The following is a 20,103-nucleotide window of genomic DNA, read 5'->3' as shown; positions in this document are numbered from 1 at the left end:
GAATAACAAACTGTGCAAGGATGGAGGTTGTAGGAGCAAGGAGAAGTTGTCTGTAAAGTTGGTGGATGCCTATTTTCCATTTTGCAGTCCCTTGTCTCCCTCTTGTGGCCTCCTGGAGGCAACTAGCTGTGCAAAAAAAAGACAGCCTGGCGGCCGGCTGTTGCAGTGTTGCCCTCTCAGGCAACACTGAGTGACTGACTGAGCCTCACCGTCTTATATAAAGTTCAGACGGAACTTTGCACGTGTCATAGTGGAGCCCTCAGGATTCCAGAGCCAGCTTTCTGACATCATAATGGGGCCTCAGAGATAAAAGCCTGGGCCCAGGCAGTGTTGGTCAGTGCTGCTCAGCAGGCAGCACTGGACTGGACTGGATTACAGCTGATACAAGGTGTGAAGGAACAAGGGGTGGCTGTGGGCATGCACTTGCTGCCGCTGCCAGTGTTTATCTGCATGGCAGCAGGGCATTTGGGCGTTGCCAGGAAGGCGTTTTTATGTAGATTCCTCCTCTTTCAGCACTGCATTGTGGTGCAAGCAAAAGAAGCAAATCCTGTCTGGCTTCCTCTCCGGCCTTTATTCACCTCCCGTGTAGCTGTGAGTGTGTGAGCCTGCAGGGCCCCATGGAATTGCCTAGAAGTAGGCTGAATCGCTGCAAGGGCTGAACAGCAGTATCGGGCAGGCTCGGGCAACGCGCGGCCCGTTCGGGTTATCGCTTCTCGGCCTTTTGGCTAAGATCAAGTGTAGTATCTGTTCTTATCAGTTTAATATCTGATACGTCCCCTATCTGGGGACCATATATTAAATGGATTTTTAGAACAGGGAGATGGAAATAGAGCTTGCTCTGTCCACTCCACGCATTGACCTGGTATTGCAGTATTTCCAGGACCGGTGCACCCTTTCCTTATGTGTTGACTAAAAGCAGATTCCAAAAGTGTTTTTTGTCTTTGCTATTGTTTCTGTCTTTCTGAAGGGATCTCCCCTTTTAATCCCATTATTTCAACACCTGTTGGACAATGCATGAGTGATAATGAGCTCATTGATTAAATGCAATTAATGAATAGATTGCCACCTCTTGTTGTGTGTCGTCTGTGTTTCTGTGTTTCCGGCATTTCACATTGGAACACCTCATTCACCTTCCTTGTCTTCTCTCCGCCCTCCCTTTTAGGTAAGTTAAAGAGCTGCACCTGAGCCAGCCACTGATTGATTGATTGATTGATTGATTGATTGATTGATTGATTGATTGATTGATTGATGCAGCACAACAGTCAAATAGTGGAGTGGAGTAGGGGAACAGCAAACAGCCAATAAAGCAGCCCGCCCGCTCGCCTGCCCGCCACAATGGACCTACCTGTGTACACTAGATGGATGTGATGGAATGTACTGTCGTCCCTACATTTCAAGAAGAAGTAAGAATTGCAGTTGCAACAAAGCCTTGCTTGCCTACAAAGAGAGCAGCAATTTGGATTTGTTACTATGTTACCTAGAAGAATAACAAACTGTGCAAGGATGGAGGTTGTAGGAGCAAGGAGAAGTTGTCTGTAAAGTTGGTGGATGCCTATTTTCCATTTTGCAGTCCCTTGTCTCCCTCTTGTGGCCTCCTGGAGGCAACTAGCTGTGCAAAAAAAAGACAGCCTGGCGGCCGGCTGTTGCAGTGTTGCCCTCTCAGGCAACACTGAGTGACTGACTGAGCCTCACCGTCTTATATAAAGTTCAGACGGAACTTTGCACGTGTCATAGTGGAGCCCTCAGGATTCCAGAGCCAGCTTTCTGACATCATAATGGGGCCTCAGAGATAAAAGCCTGGGCCCAGGCAGTGTTGGTCAGTGCTGCTCAGCAGGCAGCACTGGACTGGACTGGATTACAGCTGATACAAGGTGTGAAGGAACAAGGGGTGGCTGTGGGCATGCACTTGCTGCCGCTGCCAGTGTTTATCTGCATGGCAGCAGGGCATTTGGGCGTTGCCAGGAAGGCGTTTTTATGTAGATTCCTCCTCTTTCAGCACTGCATTGTGGTGCAAGCAAAAGAAGCAAATCCTGTCTGGCTTCCTCTCCGGCCTTTATTCACCTCCCGTGTAGCTGTGAGTGTGTGAGCCTGCAGGGCCCCATGGAATTGCCTAGAAGTAGGCTGAATCGCTGCAAGGGCTGAACAGCAGTATCGGGCAGGCTCGGGCAACGCGCGGCCCGTTCGGGTTATCGCTTCTCGGCCTTTTGGCTAAGATCAAGTGTAGTATCTGTTCTTATCAGTTTAATATCTGATACGTCCCCTATCTGGGGACCATATATTAAATGGATTTTTAGAACAGGGAGATGGAAATAGAGCTTGCTCTGTCCACTCCACGCATTGACCTGGTATTGCAGTATTTCCAGGACCGGTGCACCCTTTCCTTATGTGTTGACTAAAAGCAGATTCCAAAAGTGTTTTTTGTCTTTGCTATTGTTTCTGTCTTTCTGAAGGGATCTCCCCTTTTAATCCCATTATTTCAACACCTGTTGGACAATGCATGAGTGATAATGAGCTCATTGATTAAATGCAATTAATGAATAGATTGCCACCTCTTGTTGTGTGTCGTCTGTGTTTCTGTGTTTCCGGCATTTCACATTGGAACACCTCATTCACCTTCCTTGTCTTCTCTCCGCCCTCCCTTTTAGGTAAGTTAAAGAGCTGCACCTGAGCCAGCCACTGATTGATTGATTGATTGATTGATTGATTGATTGATTGATGCAGCACAACAGTCAAATAGTGGAGTGGAGTAGGGGAACAGCAAACAGCCAATAAAGCAGCCCGCCCGCTCGCCTGCCCGCCACAATGGACCTACCTGTGTACACTAGATGGATGTGATGGAATGTACTGTCGTCCCTACATTTCAAGAAGAAGTAAGAATTGCAGTTGCAACAAAGCCTTGCTTGCCTACAAAGAGAGCAGCAATTTGGATTTGTTACTATGTTACCTAGAAGAATAACAAACTGTGCAAGGATGGAGGTTGTAGGAGCAAGGAGAAGTTGTCTGTAAAGTTGGTGGATGCCTATTTTCCATTTTGCAGTCCCTTGTCTCCCTCTTGTGGCCTCCTGGAGGCAACTAGCTGTGCAAAAAAAAGACAGCCTGGCGGCCGGCTGTTGCAGTGTTGCCCTCTCAGGCAACACTGAGTGACTGACTGAGCCTCACCGTCTTATATAAAGTTCAGACGGAACTTTGCACGTGTCATAGTGGAGCCCTCAGGATTCCAGAGCCAGCTTTCTGACATCATAATGGGGCCTCAGAGATAAAAGCCTGGGCCCAGGCAGTGTTGGTCAGTGCTGCTCAGCAGGCAGCACTGGACTGGACTGGATTACAGCTGATACAAGGTGTGAAGGAACAAGGGGTGGCTGTGGGCATGCACTTGCTGCCGCTGCCAGTGTTTATCTGCATGGCAGCAGGGCATTTGGGCGTTGCCAGGAAGGCGTTTTTATGTAGATTCCTCCTCTTTCAGCACTGCATTGTGGTGCAAGCAAAAGAAGCAAATCCTGTCTGGCTTCCTCTCCGGCCTTTATTCACCTCCCGTGTAGCTGTGAGTGTGTGAGCCTGCAGGGCCCCATGGAATTGCCTAGAAGTAGGCTGAATCGCTGCAAGGGCTGAACAGCAGTATCGGGCAGGCTCGGGCAACGCGCGGCCCGTTCGGGTTATCGCTTCTCGGCCTTTTGGCTAAGATCAAGTGTAGTATCTGTTCTTATCAGTTTAATATCTGATACGTCCCCTATCTGGGGACCATATATTAAATGGATTTTTAGAACAGGGAGATGGAAATAGAGCTTGCTCTGTCCACTCCACGCATTGACCTGGTATTGCAGTATTTCCAGGACCGGTGCACCCTTTCCTTATGTGTTGACTAAAAGCAGATTCCAAAAGTGTTTTTTGTCTTTGCTATTGTTTCTGTCTTTCTGAAGGGATCTCCCCTTTTAATCCCATTATTTCAACACCTGTTGGACAATGCATGAGTGATAATGAGCTCATTGATTAAATGCAATTAATGAATAGATTGCCACCTCTTGTTGTGTGTCGTCTGTGTTTCTGTGTTTCCGGCATTTCACATTGGAACACCTCATTCACCTTCCTTGTCTTCTCTCCGCCCTCCCTTTTAGGTAAGTTAAAGAGCTGCACCTGAGCCAGCCACTGATTGATTGATTGATTGATTGATTGATTGATTGATTGATTGATTGATTGATTGATTGATTGATTGATGCAGCACAACAGTCAAATAGTGGAGTGGAGTAGGGGAACAGCAAACAGCCAATAAAGCAGCCCGCCCGCTCGCCTGCCCGCCACAATGGACCTACCTGTGTACACTAGATGGATGTGATGGAATGTACTGTCGTCCCTACATTTCAAGAAGAAGTAAGAATTGCAGTTGCAACAAAGCCTTGCTTGCCTACAAAGAGAGCAGCAATTTGGATTTGTTACTATGTTACCTAGAAGAATAACAAACTGTGCAAGGATGGAGGTTGTAGGAGCAAGGAGAAGTTGTCTGTAAAGTTGGTGGATGCCTATTTTCCATTTTGCAGTCCCTTGTCTCCCTCTTGTGGCCTCCTGGAGGCAACTAGCTGTGCAAAAAAAAGACAGCCTGGCGGCCGGCTGTTGCAGTGTTGCCCTCTCAGGCAACACTGAGTGACTGACTGAGCCTCACCGTCTTATATAAAGTTCAGACGGAACTTTGCACGTGTCATAGTGGAGCCCTCAGGATTCCAGAGCCAGCTTTCTGACATCATAATGGGGCCTCAGAGATAAAAGCCTGGGCCCAGGCAGTGTTGGTCAGTGCTGCTCAGCAGGCAGCACTGGACTGGACTGGATTACAGCTGATACAAGGTGTGAAGGAACAAGGGGTGGCTGTGGGCATGCACTTGCTGCCGCTGCCAGTGTTTATCTGCATGGCAGCAGGGCATTTGGGCGTTGCCAGGAAGGCGTTTTTATGTAGATTCCTCCTCTTTCAGCACTGCATTGTGGTGCAAGCAAAAGAAGCAAATCCTGTCTGGCTTCCTCTCCGGCCTTTATTCACCTCCCGTGTAGCTGTGAGTGTGTGAGCCTGCAGGGCCCCATGGAATTGCCTAGAAGTAGGCTGAATCGCTGCAAGGGCTGAACAGCAGTATCGGGCAGGCTCGGGCAACGCGCGGCCCGTTCGGGTTATCGCTTCTCGGCCTTTTGGCTAAGATCAAGTGTAGTATCTGTTCTTATCAGTTTAATATCTGATACGTCCCCTATCTGGGGACCATATATTAAATGGATTTTTAGAACAGGGAGATGGAAATAGAGCTTGCTCTGTCCACTCCACGCATTGACCTGGTATTGCAGTATTTCCAGGACCGGTGCACCCTTTCCTTATGTGTTGACTAAAAGCAGATTCCAAAAGTGTTTTTTGTCTTTGCTATTGTTTCTGTCTTTCTGAAGGGATCTCCCCTTTTAATCCCATTATTTCAACACCTGTTGGACAATGCATGAGTGATAATGAGCTCATTGATTAAATGCAATTAATGAATAGATTGCCACCTCTTGTTGTGTGTCGTCTGTGTTTCTGTGTTTCCGGCATTTCACATTGGAACACCTCATTCACCTTCCTTGTCTTCTCTCCGCCCTCCCTTTTAGGTAAGTTAAAGAGCTGCACCTGAGCCAGCCACTTGATTGATTGATTGATTGATTGATTGATTGATTGATTGATTGATTGATGCAGCACAACAGTCAAATAGTGGAGTGGAGTAGGGGAACAGCAAACAGCCAATAAAGCAGCCCGCCCGCTCGCCTGCCCGCCACAATGGACCTACCTGTGTACACTAGATGGATGTGATGGAATGTACTGTCGTCCCTACATTTCAAGAAGAAGTAAGAATTGCAGTTGCAACAAAGCCTTGCTTGCCTACAAAGAGAGCAGCAATTTGGATTTGTTACTATGTTACCTAGAAGAATAACAAACTGTGCAAGGATGGAGGTTGTAGGAGCAAGGAGAAGTTGTCTGTAAAGTTGGTGGATGCCTATTTTCCATTTTGCAGTCCCTTGTCTCCCTCTTGTGGCCTCCTGGAGGCAACTAGCTGTGCAAAAAAAAGACAGCCTGGCGGCCGGCTGTTGCAGTGTTGCCCTCTCAGGCAACACTGAGTGACTGACTGAGCCTCACCGTCTTATATAAAGTTCAGACGGAACTTTGCACGTGTCATAGTGGAGCCCTCAGGATTCCAGAGCCAGCTTTCTGACATCATAATGGGGCCTCAGAGATAAAAGCCTGGGCCCAGGCAGTGTTGGTCAGTGCTGCTCAGCAGGCAGCACTGGACTGGACTGGATTACAGCTGATACAAGGTGTGAAGGAACAAGGGGTGGCTGTGGGCATGCACTTGCTGCCGCTGCCAGTGTTTATCTGCATGGCAGCAGGGCATTTGGGCGTTGCCAGGAAGGCGTTTTTATGTAGATTCCTCCTCTTTCAGCACTGCATTGTGGTGCAAGCAAAAGAAGCAAATCCTGTCTGGCTTCCTCTCCGGCCTTTATTCACCTCCCGTGTAGCTGTGAGTGTGTGAGCCTGCAGGGCCCCATGGAATTGCCTAGAAGTAGGCTGAATCGCTGCAAGGGCTGAACAGCAGTATCGGGCAGGCTCGGGCAACGCGCGGCCCGTTCGGGTTATCGCTTCTCGGCCTTTTGGCTAAGATCAAGTGTAGTATCTGTTCTTATCAGTTTAATATCTGATACGTCCCCTATCTGGGGACCATATATTAAATGTATTTTTAGAACAGGGAGATGGAAATAGAGCTTGCTCTGTCCACTCCACGCATTGACCTGGTATTGCAGTATTTCCAGGACCGGTGCACCCTTTCCTTATGTGTTGACTAAAAGCAGATTCCAAAAGTGTTTTTTGTCTTTGCTATTGTTTCTGTCTTTCTGAAGGGATCTCCCCTTTTAATCCCATTATTTCAACACCTGTTGGACAATGCATGAGTGATAATGAGCTCATTGATTAAATGCAATTAATGAATAGATTGCCACCTCTTGTTGTGTGTCGTCTGTGTTTCTGTGTTTCCGGCATTTCACATTGGAACACCTCATTCACCTTCCTTGTCTTCTCTCCGCCCTCCCTTTTAGGTAAGTTAAAGAGCTGCACCTGAGCCAGCCACTGATTGATTGATTGATTGATTGATTGATTGATTGATTGATTGATTGATTGATGCAGCACAACAGTCAAATAGTGGAGTGGAGTAGGGGAACAGCAAACAGCCAATAAAGCAGCCCGCCCGCTCGCCTGCCCGCCACAATGGACCTACCTGTGTACACTAGATGGATGTGATGGAATGTACTGTCGTCCCTACATTTCAAGAAGAAGTAAGAATTGCAGTTGCAACAAAGCCTTGCTTGCCTACAAAGAGAGCAGCAATTTGGATTTGTTACTATGTTACCTAGAAGAATAACAAACTGTGCAAGGATGGAGGTTGTAGGAGCAAGGAGAAGTTGTCTGTAAAGTTGGTGGATGCCTATTTTCCATTTTGCAGTCCCTTGTCTCCCTCTTGTGGCCTCCTGGAGGCAACTAGCTGTGCAAAAAAAAGACAGCCTGGCGGCCGGCTGTTGCAGTGTTGCCCTCTCAGGCAACACTGAGTGACTGACTGAGCCTCACCGTCTTATATAAAGTTCAGACGGAACTTTGCACGTGTCATAGTGGAGCCCTCAGGATTCCAGAGCCAGCTTTCTGACATCATAATGGGGCCTCAGAGATAAAAGCCTGGGCCCAGGCAGTGTTGGTCAGTGCTGCTCAGCAGGCAGCACTGGACTGGACTGGATTACAGCTGATACAAGGTGTGAAGGAACAAGGGGTGGCTGTGGGCATGCACTTGCTGCCGCTGCCAGTGTTTATCTGCATGGCAGCAGGGCATTTGGGCGTTGCCAGGAAGGCGTTTTTATGTAGATTCCTCCTCTTTCAGCACTGCATTGTGGTGCAAGCAAAAGAAGCAAATCCTGTCTGGCTTCCTCTCCGGCCTTTATTCACCTCCCGTGTAGCTGTGAGTGTGTGAGCCTGCAGGGCCCCATGGAATTGCCTAGAAGTAGGCTGAATCGCTGCAAGGGCTGAACAGCAGTATCGGGCAGGCTCGGGCAACGCGCGGCCCGTTCGGGTTATCGCTTCTCGGCCTTTTGGCTAAGATCAAGTGTAGTATCTGTTCTTATCAGTTTAATATCTGATACGTCCCCTATCTGGGGACCATATATTAAATGGATTTTTAGAACAGGGAGATGGAAATAGAGCTTGCTCTGTCCACTCCACGCATTGACCTGGTATTGCAGTATTTCCAGGACCGGTGCACCCTTTCCTTATGTGTTGACTAAAAGCAGATTCCAAAAGTGTTTTTTGTCTTTGCTATTGTTTCTGTCTTTCTGAAGGGATCTCCCCTTTTAATCCCATTATTTCAACACCTGTTGGACAATGCATGAGTGATAATGAGCTCATTGATTAAATGCAATTAATGAATAGATTGCCACCTCTTGTTGTGTGTCGTCTGTGTTTCTGTGTTTCCGGCATTTCACATTGGAACACCTCATTCACCTTCCTTGTCTTCTCTCCGCCCTCCCTTTTAGGTAAGTTAAAGAGCTGCACCTGAGCCAGCCACTGATTGATTGATTGATTGATTGATTGATTGATTGATTGATTGATTGATTGATGCAGCACAACAGTCAAATAGTGGAGTGGAGTAGGGGAACAGCAAACAGCCAATAAAGCAGCCCGCCCGCTCGCCTGCCCGCCACAATGGACCTACCTGTGTACACTAGATGGATGTGATGGAATGTACTGTCGTCCCTACATTTCAAGAAGAAGTAAGAATTGCAGTTGCAACAAAGCCTTGCTTGCCTACAAAGAGAGCAGCAATTTGGATTTGTTACTATGTTACCTAGAAGAATAACAAACTGTGCAAGGATGGAGGTTGTAGGAGCAAGGAGAAGTTGTCTGTAAAGTTGGTGGATGCCTATTTTCCATTTTGCAGTCCCTTGTCTCCCTCTTGTGGCCTCCTGGAGGCAACTAGCTGTGCAAAAAAAAGACAGCCTGGCGGCCGGCTGTTGCAGTGTTGCCCTCTCAGGCAACACTGAGTGACTGACTGAGCCTCACCGTCTTATATAAAGTTCAGACGGAACTTTGCACGTGTCATAGTGGAGCCCTCAGGATTCCAGAGCCAGCTTTCTGACATCATAATGGGGCCTCAGAGATAAAAGCCTGGGCCCAGGCAGTGTTGGTCAGTGCTGCTCAGCAGGCAGCACTGGACTGGACTGGATTACAGCTGATACAAGGTGTGAAGGAACAAGGGGTGGCTGTGGGCATGCACTTGCTGCCGCTGCCAGTGTTTATCTGCATGGCAGCAGGGCATTTGGGCGTTGCCAGGAAGGCGTTTTTATGTAGATTCCTCCTCTTTCAGCACTGCATTGTGGTGCAAGCAAAAGAAGCAAATCCTGTCTGGCTTCCTCTCCGGCCTTTATTCACCTCCCGTGTAGCTGTGAGTGTGTGAGCCTGCAGGGCCCCATGGAATTGCCTAGAAGTAGGCTGAATCGCTGCAAGGGCTGAACAGCAGTATCGGGCAGGCTCGGGCAACGCGCGGCCCGTTCGGGTTATCGCTTCTCGGCCTTTTGGCTAAGATCAAGTGTAGTATCTGTTCTTATCAGTTTAATATCTGATACGTCCCCTATCTGGGGACCATATATTAAATGGATTTTTAGAACAGGGAGATGGAAATAGAGCTTGCTCTGTCCACTCCACGCATTGACCTGGTATTTCAGTATTTCCAGGACCGGTGCACCCTTTCCTTATGTGTTGACTAAAAGCAGATTCCAAAAGTGTTTTTTGTCTTTGCTATTGTTTCTGTCTTTCTGAAGGGATCTCCCCTTTTAATCCCATTATTTCAACACCTGTTGGACAATGCATGAGTGATAATGAGCTCATTGATTAAATGCAATTAATGAATAGATTGCCACCTCTTGTTGTGTGTCGTCTGTGTTTCTGTGTTTCCGGCATTTCACATTGGAACACCTCATTCACCTTCCTTGTCTTCTCTCCGCCCTCCCTTTTAGGTAAGTTAAAGAGCTGCACCTGAGCCAGCCACTGATTGATTGATTGATTGATTGATTGATTGATTGATTGATGCAGCACAACAGTCAAATAGTGGAGTGGAGTAGGGGAACAGCAAACAGCCAATAAAGCAGCCCGCCCGCTCGCCTGCCCGCCACAATGGACCTACCTGTGTACACTAGATGGATGTGATGGAATGTACTGTCGTCCCTACATTTCAAGAAGAAGTAAGAATTGCAGTTGCAACAAAGCCTTGCTTGCCTACAAAGAGAGCAGCAATTTGGATTTGTTACTATGTTACCTAGAAGAATAACAAACTGTGCAAGGATGGAGGTTGTAGGAGCAAGGAGAAGTTGTCTGTAAAGTTGGTGGATGCCTATTTTCCATTTTGCAGTCCCTTGTCTCCCTCTTGTGGCCTCCTGGAGGCAACTAGCTGTGCAAAAAAAAGACAGCCTGGCGGCCGGCTGTTGCAGTGTTGCCCTCTCAGGCAACACTGAGTGACTGACTGAGCCTCACCGTCTTATATAAAGTTCAGACGGAACTTTGCACGTGTCATAGTGGAGCCCTCAGGATTCCAGAGCCAGCTTTCTGACATCATAATGGGGCCTCAGAGATAAAAGCCTGGGCCCAGGCAGTGTTGGTCAGTGCTGCTCAGCAGGCAGCACTGGACTGGACTGGATTACAGCTGATACAAGGTGTGAAGGAACAAGGGGTGGCTGTGGGCATGCACTTGCTGCCGCTGCCAGTGTTTATCTGCATGGCAGCAGGGCATTTGGGCGTTGCCAGGAAGGCGTTTTTATGTAGATTCCTCCTCTTTCAGCACTGCATTGTGGTGCAAGCAAAAGAAGCAAATCCTGTCTGGCTTCCTCTCCGGCCGTTATTCACCTCCCGTGTAGCTGTGAGTGTGTGAGCCTGCAGGGCCCCATGGAATTGCCTAGAAGTAGGCTGAATCGCTGCAAGGGCTGAACAGCAGTATCGGGCAGGCTCGGGCAACGCGCGGCCCGTTCGGGTTATCGCTTCTCGGCCTTTTGGCTAAGATCAAGTGTAGTATCTGTTCTTATCAGTTTAATATCTGATACGTCCCCTATCTGGGGACCATATATTAAATGGATTTTTAGAACAGGGAGATGGAAATAGAGCTTGCTCTGTCCACTCCACGCATTGACCTGGTATTGCAGTATTTCCAGGACCGGTGCACCCTTTCCTTATGTGTTGACTAAAAGCAGATTCCAAAAGTGTTTTTTGTCTTTGCTATTGTTTCTGTCTTTCTGGAGGGATCTCCCCTTTTAATCCCATTATTTCAACACCTGTTGGACAATGCATGAGTGATAATGAGCTCATTGATTAAATGCAATTAATGAATAGATTGCCACCTCTTGTTGTGTGTCGTCTGTGTTTCTGTGTTTCCGGCATTTCACATTGGAACACCTCATTCACCTTCCTTGTCTTCTCTCCGCCCTCCCTTTTAGGTAAGTTAAAGAGCTGCACCTGAGCCAGCCACTGATTGATTGATTGATTGATTGATTGATTGATTGATTGATGCAGCACAACAGTCAAATAGTGGAGTGGAGTAGGGGAACAGCAAACAGCCAATAAAGCAGCCCGCCCGCTCGCCTGCCCGCCACAATGGACCTACCTGTGTACACTAGATGGATGTGATGGAATGTACTGTCGTCCCTACATTTCAAGAAGAAGTAAGAATTGCAGTTGCAACAAAGCCTTGCTTGCCTACAAAGAGAGCAGCAATTTGGATTTGTTACTATGTTACCTAGAAGAATAACAAACTGTGCAAGGATGGAGGTTGTAGGAGCAAGGAGAAGTTGTCTGTAAAGTTGGTGGATGCCTATTTTCCATTTTGCAGTCCCTTGTCTCCCTCTTGTGGCCTCCTGGAGGCAACTAGCTGTGCAAAAAAAAGACAGCCTGGCGGCCGGCTGTTGCAGTGTTGCCCTCTCAGGCAACACTGAGTGACTGACTGAGCCTCACCGTCTTATATAAAGTTCAGACGGAACTTTGCACGTGTCATAGTGGAGCCCTCAGGATTCCAGAGCCAGCTTTCTGACATCATAATGGGGCCTCAGAGATAAAAGCCTGGGCCCAGGCAGTGTTGGTCAGTGCTGCTCAGCAGGCAGCACTGGACTGGACTGGATTACAGCTGATACAAGGTGTGAAGGAACAAGGGGTGGCTGTGGGCATGCACTTGCTGCCGCTGCCAGTGTTTATCTGCATGGCAGCAGGGCATTTGGGCGTTGCCAGGAAGGCGTTTTTATGTAGATTCCTCCTCTTTCAGCACTGCATTGTGGTGCAAGCAAAAGAAGCAAATCCTGTCTGGCTTCCTCTCCGGCCGTTATTCACCTCCCGTGTAGCTGTGAGTGTGTGAGCCTGCAGGGCCCCATGGAATTGCCTAGAAGTAGGCTGAATCGCTGCAAGGGCTGAACAGCAGTATCGGGCAGGCTCGGGCAACGCGCGGCCCGTTCGGGTTATCGCTTCTCGGCCTTTTGGCTAAGATCAAGTGTAGTATCTGTTCTTATCAGTTTAATATCTGATACGTCCCCTATCTGGGGACCATATATTAAATGGATTTTTAGAACAGGGAGATGGAAATAGAGCTTGCTCTGTCCACTCCACGCATTGACCTGGTATTGCAGTATTTCCAGGACCGGTGCACCCTTTCCTTATGTGTTGACTAAAAGCAGATTCCAAAAGTGTTTTTTGTCTTTGCTATTGTTTCTGTCTTTCTGAAGGGATCTCCCCTTTTAATCCCATTATTTCAACACCTGTTGGACAATGCATGAGTGATAATGAGCTCATTGATTAAATGCAATTAATGAATAGATTGCCACCTCTTGTTGTGTGTCGTCTGTGTTTCTGTGTTTCCGGCATTTCACATTGGAACACCTCATTCACCTTCCTTGTCTTCTCTCCGCCCTCCCTTTTAGGTAAGTTAAAGAGCTGCACCTGAGCCAGCCACTGATTGATTGATTGATTGATTGATTGATTGATTGATTGATTGATTGATTGATTGATTGATTGATTGATGCAGCACAACAGTCAAATAGTGGAGTGGAGTAGGGGAACAGCAAACAGCCAATAAAGCAGCCCGCCCGCTCGCCTGCCCGCCACAATGGACCTACCTGTGTACACTAGATGGATGTGATGGAATGTACTGTCGTCCCTACATTTCAAGAAGTAAGAATTGCAGTTGCAACAAAGCCTTGCTTGCCTACAAAGAGAGCAGCAATTTGGATTTGTTACTATGTTACCTAGAAGAATAACAAACTGTGCAAGGATGGAGGTTGTAGGAGCAAGGAGAAGTTGTCTGTAAAGTTGGTGGATGCCTATTTTCCATTTTGCAGTCCCTTGTCTCCCTCTTGTGGCCTCCTGGAGGCAACTAGCTGTGCAAAAAAAAGACAGCCTGGCGGCCGGCTGTTGCAGTGTTGCCCTCTCAGGCAACACTGAGTGACTGACTGAGCCTCACCGTCTTATATAAAGTTCAGACGGAACTTTGCACGTGTCATAGTGGAGCCCTCAGGATTCCAGAGCCAGCTTTCTGACATCATAATGGGGCCTCAGAGATAAAAGCCTGGGCCCAGGCAGTGTTGGTCAGTGCTGCTCAGCAGGCAGCACTGGACTGGACTGGATTACAGCTGATACAAGGTGTGAAGGAACAAGGGGTGGCTGTGGGCATGCACTTGCTGCCGCTGCCAGTGTTTATCTGCATGGCAGCAGGGCATTTGGGCGTTGCCAGGAAGGCGTTTTTATGTAGATTCCTCCTCTTTCAGCACTGCATTGTGGTGCAAGCAAAAGAAGCAAATCCTGTCTGGCTTCCTCTCCGGCCTTTATTCACCTCCCGTGTAGCTGTGAGTGTGTGAGCCTGCAGGGCCCCATGGAATTGCCTAGAAGTAGGCTGAATCGCTGCAAGGGCTGAACAGCAGTATCGGGCAGGCTCGGGCAACGCGCGGCCCGTTCGGGTTATCGCTTCTCGGCCTTTTGGCTAAGATCAAGTGTAGTATCTGTTCTTATCAGTTTAATATCTGATACGTCCCCTATCTGGGGACCATATATTAAATGGATTTTTAGAACAGGGAGATGGAAATAGAGCTTGCTCTGTCCACTCCACGCATTGACCTGGTATTGCAGTATTTCCAGGACCGGTGCACCCTTTCCTTATGTGTTGACTAAAAGCAGATTCCAAAAGTGTTTTTTGTCTTTGCTATTGTTTCTGTCTTTCTGAAGGGATCTCCCCTTTTAATCCCATTATTTCAACACCTGTTGGACAATGCATGAGTGATAATGAGCTCATTGATTAAATGCAATTAATGAATAGATTGCCACCTCTTGTTGTGTGTCGTCTGTGTTTCTGTGTTTCCGGCATTTCACATTGGAACACCTCATTCACCTTCCTTGTCTTCTCTCCGCCCTCCCTTTTAGGTAAGTTAAAGAGCTGCACCTGAGCCAGCCACTGATTGATTGATTGATTGATTGATTGATTGATTGATTGATTGATTGATTGATGCAGCACAACAGTCAAATAGTGGAGTGGAGTAGGGGAACAGCAAACAGCCAATAAAGCAGCCCGCCCGCTCGCCTGCCCGCCACAATGGACCTACCTGTGTACACTAGATGGATGTGATGGAATGTACTGTCGTCCCTACATTTCAAGAAGAAGTAAGAATTGCAGTTGCAACAAAGCCTTGCTTGCCTACAAAGAGAGCAGCAATTTGGATTTGTTACTATGTTACCTAGAAGAATAACAAACTGTGCAAGGATGGAGGTTGTAGGAGCAAGGAGAAGTTGTCTGTAAAGTTGGTGGATGCCTATTTTCCATTTTGCAGTCCCTTGTCTCCCTCTTGTGGCCTCCTGGAGGCAACTAGCTGTGCAAAAAAAAGACAGCCTGGCGGCCGGCTGTTGCAGTGTTGCCCTCTCAGGCAACACTGAGTGACTGACTGAGCCTCACCGTCTTATATAAAGTTCAGACGGAACTTTGCACGTGTCATAGTGGAGCCCTCAGGATTCCAGAGCCAGCTTTCTGACATCATAATGGGGCCTCAGAGATAAAAGCCTGGGCCCAGGCAGTGTTGGTCAGTGCTGCTCAGCAGGCAGCACTGGACTGGACTGGATTACAGATGATACAAGGTGTGAAGGAACAAGGGGTGGCTGTGGGCATGCACTTGCTGCCGCTGCCAGTGTTTATCTGCATGGCAGCAGGGCATTTGGGCGTTGCCAGGAAGGCGTTTTTATGTAGATTCCTCCTCTTTCAGCACTGCATTGTGGTGCAAGCAAAAGAAGCAAATCCTGTCTGGCTTCCTCTCCGGCCGTTATTCACCTCCCGTGTAGCTGTGAGTGTGTGAGCCTGCAGGGCCCCATGGAATTGCCTAGAAGTAGGCTGAATCGCTGCAAGGGCTGAACAGCAGTATCGGGCAGGCTCGGGCAACGCGCGGCCCGTTCGGGTTATCGCTTCTCGGCCTTTTGGCTAAGATCAAGTGTAGTATCTGTTCTTATCAGTTTAATATCTGATACGTCCCCTATCTGGGGACCATATATTAAATGGATTTTTAGAACAGGGAGATGGAAATAGAGCTTGCTCTGTCCACTCCACGCATTGACCTGGTATTGCAGTATTTCCAGGACCGGTGCACCCTTTCCTTATGTGTTGACTAAAAGCAGATTCCAAAAGTGTTTTTTGTCTTTGCTATTGTTTCTGTCTTTCTGAAGGGATCTCCCCTTTTAATCCCATTATTTCAACACCTGTTGGACAATGCATGAGTGATAATGAGCTCATTGATTAAATGCAATTAATGAATAGATTGCCACCTCTTGTTGTGTGTCGTCTGTGTTTCTGTGTTTCCGGCATTTCACATTGGAACACCTCATTCACCTTCCTTGTCTTCTCTCCGCCCTCCCTTTTAGGTAAGTTAAAGAGCTGCACCTGAGCCAGCCACTGATTGATTGATTGATTGATTGATTGATTGATTGATTGATGCAGCACAACAGTCAAATAGTGGAGTGGAGTAGGGGAACAGCAAACAGCCAATAAAGCAGCCCGCCCGCTCGCCTGCCCGCCACAATGGACCTACCTGTGTACACTAGATGGATGTGATGGAATGTACTGTCGTCCCTACATTTCAAGAAGTAAGAATTGCAGTTGCAACAAAGCCTTGCTTGCCTACAAAGAGAGCAGCAATTTGGATTTGTTACTATGTTACCTAGAAGAATAACAAACTGTGCAAGGATGGAGGTTGTAGGAGCAAGGAGAAGTTGTCTGTAAAGTTGGTGGATGCCTATTTTCCATTTTGCAGTCCCTTGTCTCCCTCTTGTGGCCTCCTGGAGGCAACTAGCTGTGCAAAAAAAAGACAGCCTGGCGGCCGGCTGTTGCATTGTTGCCCTCTCAGGCAACACTGAGTGACTGACTGAGCCTCACCGTCTTATATAAAGTTCAGACGGAACTTTGCACGTGTCATAGTGGAGCCCTCAGGATTCCAGAGCCAGCTTTCTGACATCATAATGGGGCCTCAGAGATAAAAGCCTGGGCCCAGGCAGTGTTGGTCAGTGCTGCTCAGCAGGCAGCACTGGACTGGACTGGATTACAGCTGATACAAGGTGTGAAGGAACAAGGGGTGGCTGTGGGCATGCACTTGCTGCCGCTGCCAGTGTTTATCTGCATGGCAGCAGGGCATTTGGGCGTTGCCAGGAAGGCGTTTTTATGTAGATTCCTCCTCTTTCAGCACTGCATTGTGGTGCAAGCAAAAGAAGCAAATCCTGTCTGGCTTCCTCTCCGGCCTTTATTCACCTCCCGTGTAGCTGTGAGTGTGTGAGCCTGCAGGGCCCCATGGAATTGCCTAGAAGTAGGCTGAATCGCTGCAAGGGCTGAACAGCAGTATCGGGCAGGCTCGGGCAACGCGCGGCCCGTTCGGGTTATCGCTTCTCGGCCTTTTGGCTAAGATCAAGTGTAGTATCTGTTCTTATCAGTTTAATATCTGATACGTCCCCTATCTGGGGACCATATATTAAATGGATTTTTAGAACAGGGAGATGGAAATAGAGCTTGCTCTGTCCACTCCACGCATTGACCTGGTATTGCAGTATTTCCAGGACCGGTGCACCCTTTCCTTATGTGTTGACTAAAAGCAGATTCCAAAAGTGTTTTTTGTCTTTGCTATTGTTTCTGTCTTTCTGAAGGGATCTCCCCTTTTAATCCCATTATTTCAACACCTGTTGGACAATGCATGAGTGATAATGAGCTCATTGATTAAATGCAATTAATGAATAGATTGCCACCTCTTGTTGTGTGTCGTCTGTGTTTCTGTGTTTCCGGCATTTCACATTGGAACACCTCATTCACCTTCCTTGTCTTCTCTCCGCCCTCCCTTTTAGGTAAGTTAAAGAGCTGCACCTGAGCCAGCCACTGATTGATTGATTGATTGATTGATTGATTGATTGATTGATTGATTGATTGATTGATGCAGCACAACAGTCAAATAGTGGAGTGGAGTAGGGGAACAGCAAACAGCCAATAAAGCAGCCCGCCCGCTCGCCTGCCCGCCACAATGGACCTACCTGTGTACACTAGATGGATGTGATGGAATGTACTGTCGTCCCTACATTTCAAGAAGAAGTAAGAATTGCAGTTGCAACAAAGCCTTGCTTGCCTACAAAGAGAGCAGCAATTTGGATTTGTTACTATGTTACCTAGAAGAATAACAAACTGTGCAAGGATGGAGGTTGTAGGAGCAAGGAGAAGTTGTCTGTAAAGTTGGTGGATGCCTATTTTCCATTTTGCAGTCCCTTGTCTCCCTCTTGTGGCCTCCTGGAGGCAACTAGCTGTGCAAAAAAAAGACAGCCTGGCGGCCGGCTGTTGCAGTGTTGCCCTCTCAGGCAACACTGAGTGACTGACTGAGCCTCACCGTCTTATATAAAGTTCAGACGGAACTTTGCACGTGTCATAGTGGAGCCCTCAGGATTCCAGAGCCAGCTTTCTGACATCATAATGGGGCCTCAGAGATAAAAGCCTGGGCCCAGGCAGTGTTGGTCAGTGCTGCTCAGCAGGCAGCACTGGACTGGACTGGATTACAGCTGATACAAGGTGTGAAGGAACAAGGGGCACTTGCTGCCGCTGCCAGTGTTTATCTGCATGGCAGCAGGGCATTTGGGCGTTGCCAGGAAGGCGTTTTTATGTAGATTCCTCCTCTTTCAGCACTGCATTGTGGTGCAAGCAAAAGAAGCAAATCCTGTCTGGCTTCCTCTCCGGCCTTTATTCACCTCCCGTGTAGCTGTGAGTGTGTGAGCCTGCAGGGCCCCATGGAATTGCCTAGAAGTAGGCTGAATCGCTGCAAGGGCTGAACAGCAGTATCGGGCAGGCTCGGGCAACGCGCGGCCCGTTCGGGTTATCGCTTCTCGGCCTTTTGGCTAAGATCAAGTGTAGTATCTGTTCTTATCAGTTTAATATCTGATACGTCCCCTATCTGGGGACCATATATTAAATGGATTTTTAGAACAGGGAGATGGAAATAGAGCTTGCTCTGTCCACTCCACGCATTGACCTGGTATTGCAGTATTTCCAGGACCGGTGCACCCTTTCCTTATGTGTTGACTAAAAGCAGATTCCAAAAGTGTTTTTTGTCTTTGCTATTGTTTCTGTCTTTCTGAAGGGATCTCCCCTTTTAATCCCATTATTTCAACACCTGTTGGACAATGCATGAGTGATAATGAGCTCATTGATTAAATGCAATTAATGAATAGATTGCCACCTCTTGTTGTGTGTCGTCTGTGTTTCTGTGTTTCCGGCATTTCACATTGGAACACCTCATTCACCTTCCTTGTCTTCTCTCCGCCCTCCCTTTTAGGTAAGTTAAAGAGCTGCACCTGAGCCAGCCACTGATTGATTGATTGATTGATTGATTGATTGATTGATTGATTGATTGATTGATGCAGCACAACAGTCAAATAGTGGAGTGGAGTAGGGGAACAGCAAACAGCCAATAAAGCAGCCCGCCCGCTCGCCTGCCCGCCACAATGGACCTACCTGTGTACACTAGATGGATGTGATGGAATGTACTGTCGTCCCTACATTTCAAGAAGAAGTAAGAATTGCAGTTGCAACAAAGCCTTGCTTGCCTACAAAGAGAGCAGCAATTTGGATTTGTTACTATGTTACCTAGAAGAATAACAAACTGTGCAAGGATGGAGGTTGTAGGAGCAAGGAGAAGTTGTCTGTAAAGTTGGTGGATGCCTATTTTCCATTTTGCAGTCCCTTGTCTCCCTCTTGTGGCCTCCTGGAGGCAACTAGCTGTGCAAAAAAAAGACAGCCTGGCGGCCGGCTGTTGCAGTGTTGCCCTCTCAGGCAACACTGAGTGACTGACTGAGCCTCACCGTCTTATATAAAGTTCAGACGGAACTTTGCACGTGTCATAGTGGAGCCCTCAGGATTCCAGAGCCAGCTTTCTGACATCATAATGGGGCCTCAGAGATAAAAGCCTGGGCCCAGGCAGTGTTGGTCAGTGCTGCTCAGCAGGCAGCACTGGACTGGACTGGATTACAGCTGATACAAGGTGTGAAGGAACAAGGGGTGGCTGTGGGCATGCACTTGCTGCCGCTGCCAGTGTTTATCTGCATGGCAGCAGGGCATTTGGGCGTTGCCAGGAAGGCGTTTTTATGTAGATTCCTCCTCTTTCAGCACTGCATTGTGGTGCAAGCAAAAGAAGCAAATCCTGTCTGGCTTCCTCTCCGGCCTTTATTCACCTCCCGTGTAGCTGTGAGTGTGTGAGCCTGCAGGGCCCCATGGAATTGCCTAGAAGTAGGCTGAATCGCTGCAAGGGCTGAACAGCAGTATCGGGCAGGCTCGGGCAACGCGCGGCCCGTTCGGGTTATCGCTTCTCGGCCTTTTGGCTAAGATCAAGTGTAGTATCTGTTCTTATCAGTTTAATATCTGATACGTCCCCTATCTGGGGACCATATATTAAATGGATTTTTAGAACAGGGAGATGGAAATAGAGCTTGCTCTGTCCACTCCACGCATTGACCTGGTATTGCAGTATTTCCAGGACCGGTGCACCCTTTCCTTATGTGTT

General features: G+C 48.0%; 14 non-coding genes across 14 annotated transcripts; all 14 read left to right on the top strand.

Annotated features, from left to right (window-relative positions):
- The first annotated feature begins 705 nt into the window (after positions 1-705).
- On the top strand, positions 706-896 carry LOC142695848 (U2 spliceosomal RNA). The gene has a single exon (XR_012863869.1). It is a non-coding gene; the product is annotated as a U2 spliceosomal RNA (small nuclear RNA).
- A 1,292-nt stretch (positions 897-2,188) lies between these two features.
- On the top strand, positions 2,189-2,379 carry LOC142695847 (U2 spliceosomal RNA). The gene has a single exon (XR_012863868.1). It is a non-coding gene; the product is annotated as a U2 spliceosomal RNA (small nuclear RNA).
- A 1,276-nt stretch (positions 2,380-3,655) lies between these two features.
- LOC142695846 (U2 spliceosomal RNA) lies at positions 3,656-3,846 on the top strand. Its single transcript, XR_012863867.1, has one exon. It is a non-coding gene; the product is annotated as a U2 spliceosomal RNA (small nuclear RNA).
- Positions 3,847-5,150: 1,304 nt separating this feature from the next.
- On the top strand, positions 5,151-5,341 carry LOC142695845 (U2 spliceosomal RNA). Its single transcript, XR_012863866.1, has one exon. It is a non-coding gene; the product is annotated as a U2 spliceosomal RNA (small nuclear RNA).
- Positions 5,342-6,626: 1,285 nt separating this feature from the next.
- LOC142695783 (U2 spliceosomal RNA) lies at positions 6,627-6,817 on the top strand. The gene has a single exon (XR_012863810.1). It is a non-coding gene; the product is annotated as a U2 spliceosomal RNA (small nuclear RNA).
- A 1,288-nt stretch (positions 6,818-8,105) lies between these two features.
- On the top strand, positions 8,106-8,296 carry LOC142695844 (U2 spliceosomal RNA). Its single transcript, XR_012863865.1, has one exon. It is a non-coding gene; the product is annotated as a U2 spliceosomal RNA (small nuclear RNA).
- A 1,288-nt stretch (positions 8,297-9,584) lies between these two features.
- Positions 9,585-9,775, top strand: LOC142696057 (U2 spliceosomal RNA). Its single transcript, XR_012864057.1, has one exon. It is a non-coding gene; the product is annotated as a U2 spliceosomal RNA (small nuclear RNA).
- Positions 9,776-11,051: 1,276 nt separating this feature from the next.
- LOC142695842 (U2 spliceosomal RNA) lies at positions 11,052-11,242 on the top strand. Its single transcript, XR_012863864.1, has one exon. It is a non-coding gene; the product is annotated as a U2 spliceosomal RNA (small nuclear RNA).
- A 1,276-nt stretch (positions 11,243-12,518) lies between these two features.
- On the top strand, positions 12,519-12,709 carry LOC142695841 (U2 spliceosomal RNA). The gene has a single exon (XR_012863863.1). It is a non-coding gene; the product is annotated as a U2 spliceosomal RNA (small nuclear RNA).
- A 1,301-nt stretch (positions 12,710-14,010) lies between these two features.
- Positions 14,011-14,201, top strand: LOC142695840 (U2 spliceosomal RNA). The gene has a single exon (XR_012863862.1). It is a non-coding gene; the product is annotated as a U2 spliceosomal RNA (small nuclear RNA).
- Positions 14,202-15,489: 1,288 nt separating this feature from the next.
- On the top strand, positions 15,490-15,680 carry LOC142695839 (U2 spliceosomal RNA). The gene has a single exon (XR_012863861.1). It is a non-coding gene; the product is annotated as a U2 spliceosomal RNA (small nuclear RNA).
- A 1,273-nt stretch (positions 15,681-16,953) lies between these two features.
- LOC142695837 (U2 spliceosomal RNA) lies at positions 16,954-17,144 on the top strand. The gene has a single exon (XR_012863859.1). It is a non-coding gene; the product is annotated as a U2 spliceosomal RNA (small nuclear RNA).
- Positions 17,145-18,422: 1,278 nt separating this feature from the next.
- LOC142695836 (U2 spliceosomal RNA) lies at positions 18,423-18,613 on the top strand. The gene has a single exon (XR_012863858.1). It is a non-coding gene; the product is annotated as a U2 spliceosomal RNA (small nuclear RNA).
- A 1,288-nt stretch (positions 18,614-19,901) lies between these two features.
- LOC142695835 (U2 spliceosomal RNA) lies at positions 19,902-20,092 on the top strand. The gene has a single exon (XR_012863857.1). It is a non-coding gene; the product is annotated as a U2 spliceosomal RNA (small nuclear RNA).
- The last annotated feature ends 11 nt before the right edge of the window (positions 20,093-20,103 follow it).

This window comes from Rhinoderma darwinii, assembly GCF_050947455.1.
Source record: "Rhinoderma darwinii isolate aRhiDar2 chromosome 5 unlocalized genomic scaffold, aRhiDar2.hap1 SUPER_5_unloc_49, whole genome shotgun sequence".
Lineage (NCBI taxonomy): Eukaryota > Metazoa > Chordata > Amphibia > Anura > Rhinodermatidae > Rhinoderma > Rhinoderma darwinii.
The sequence above is the reverse complement of the archived record's forward strand: the minus strand, read 5'-3'. Positions and strand labels throughout refer to the sequence as shown.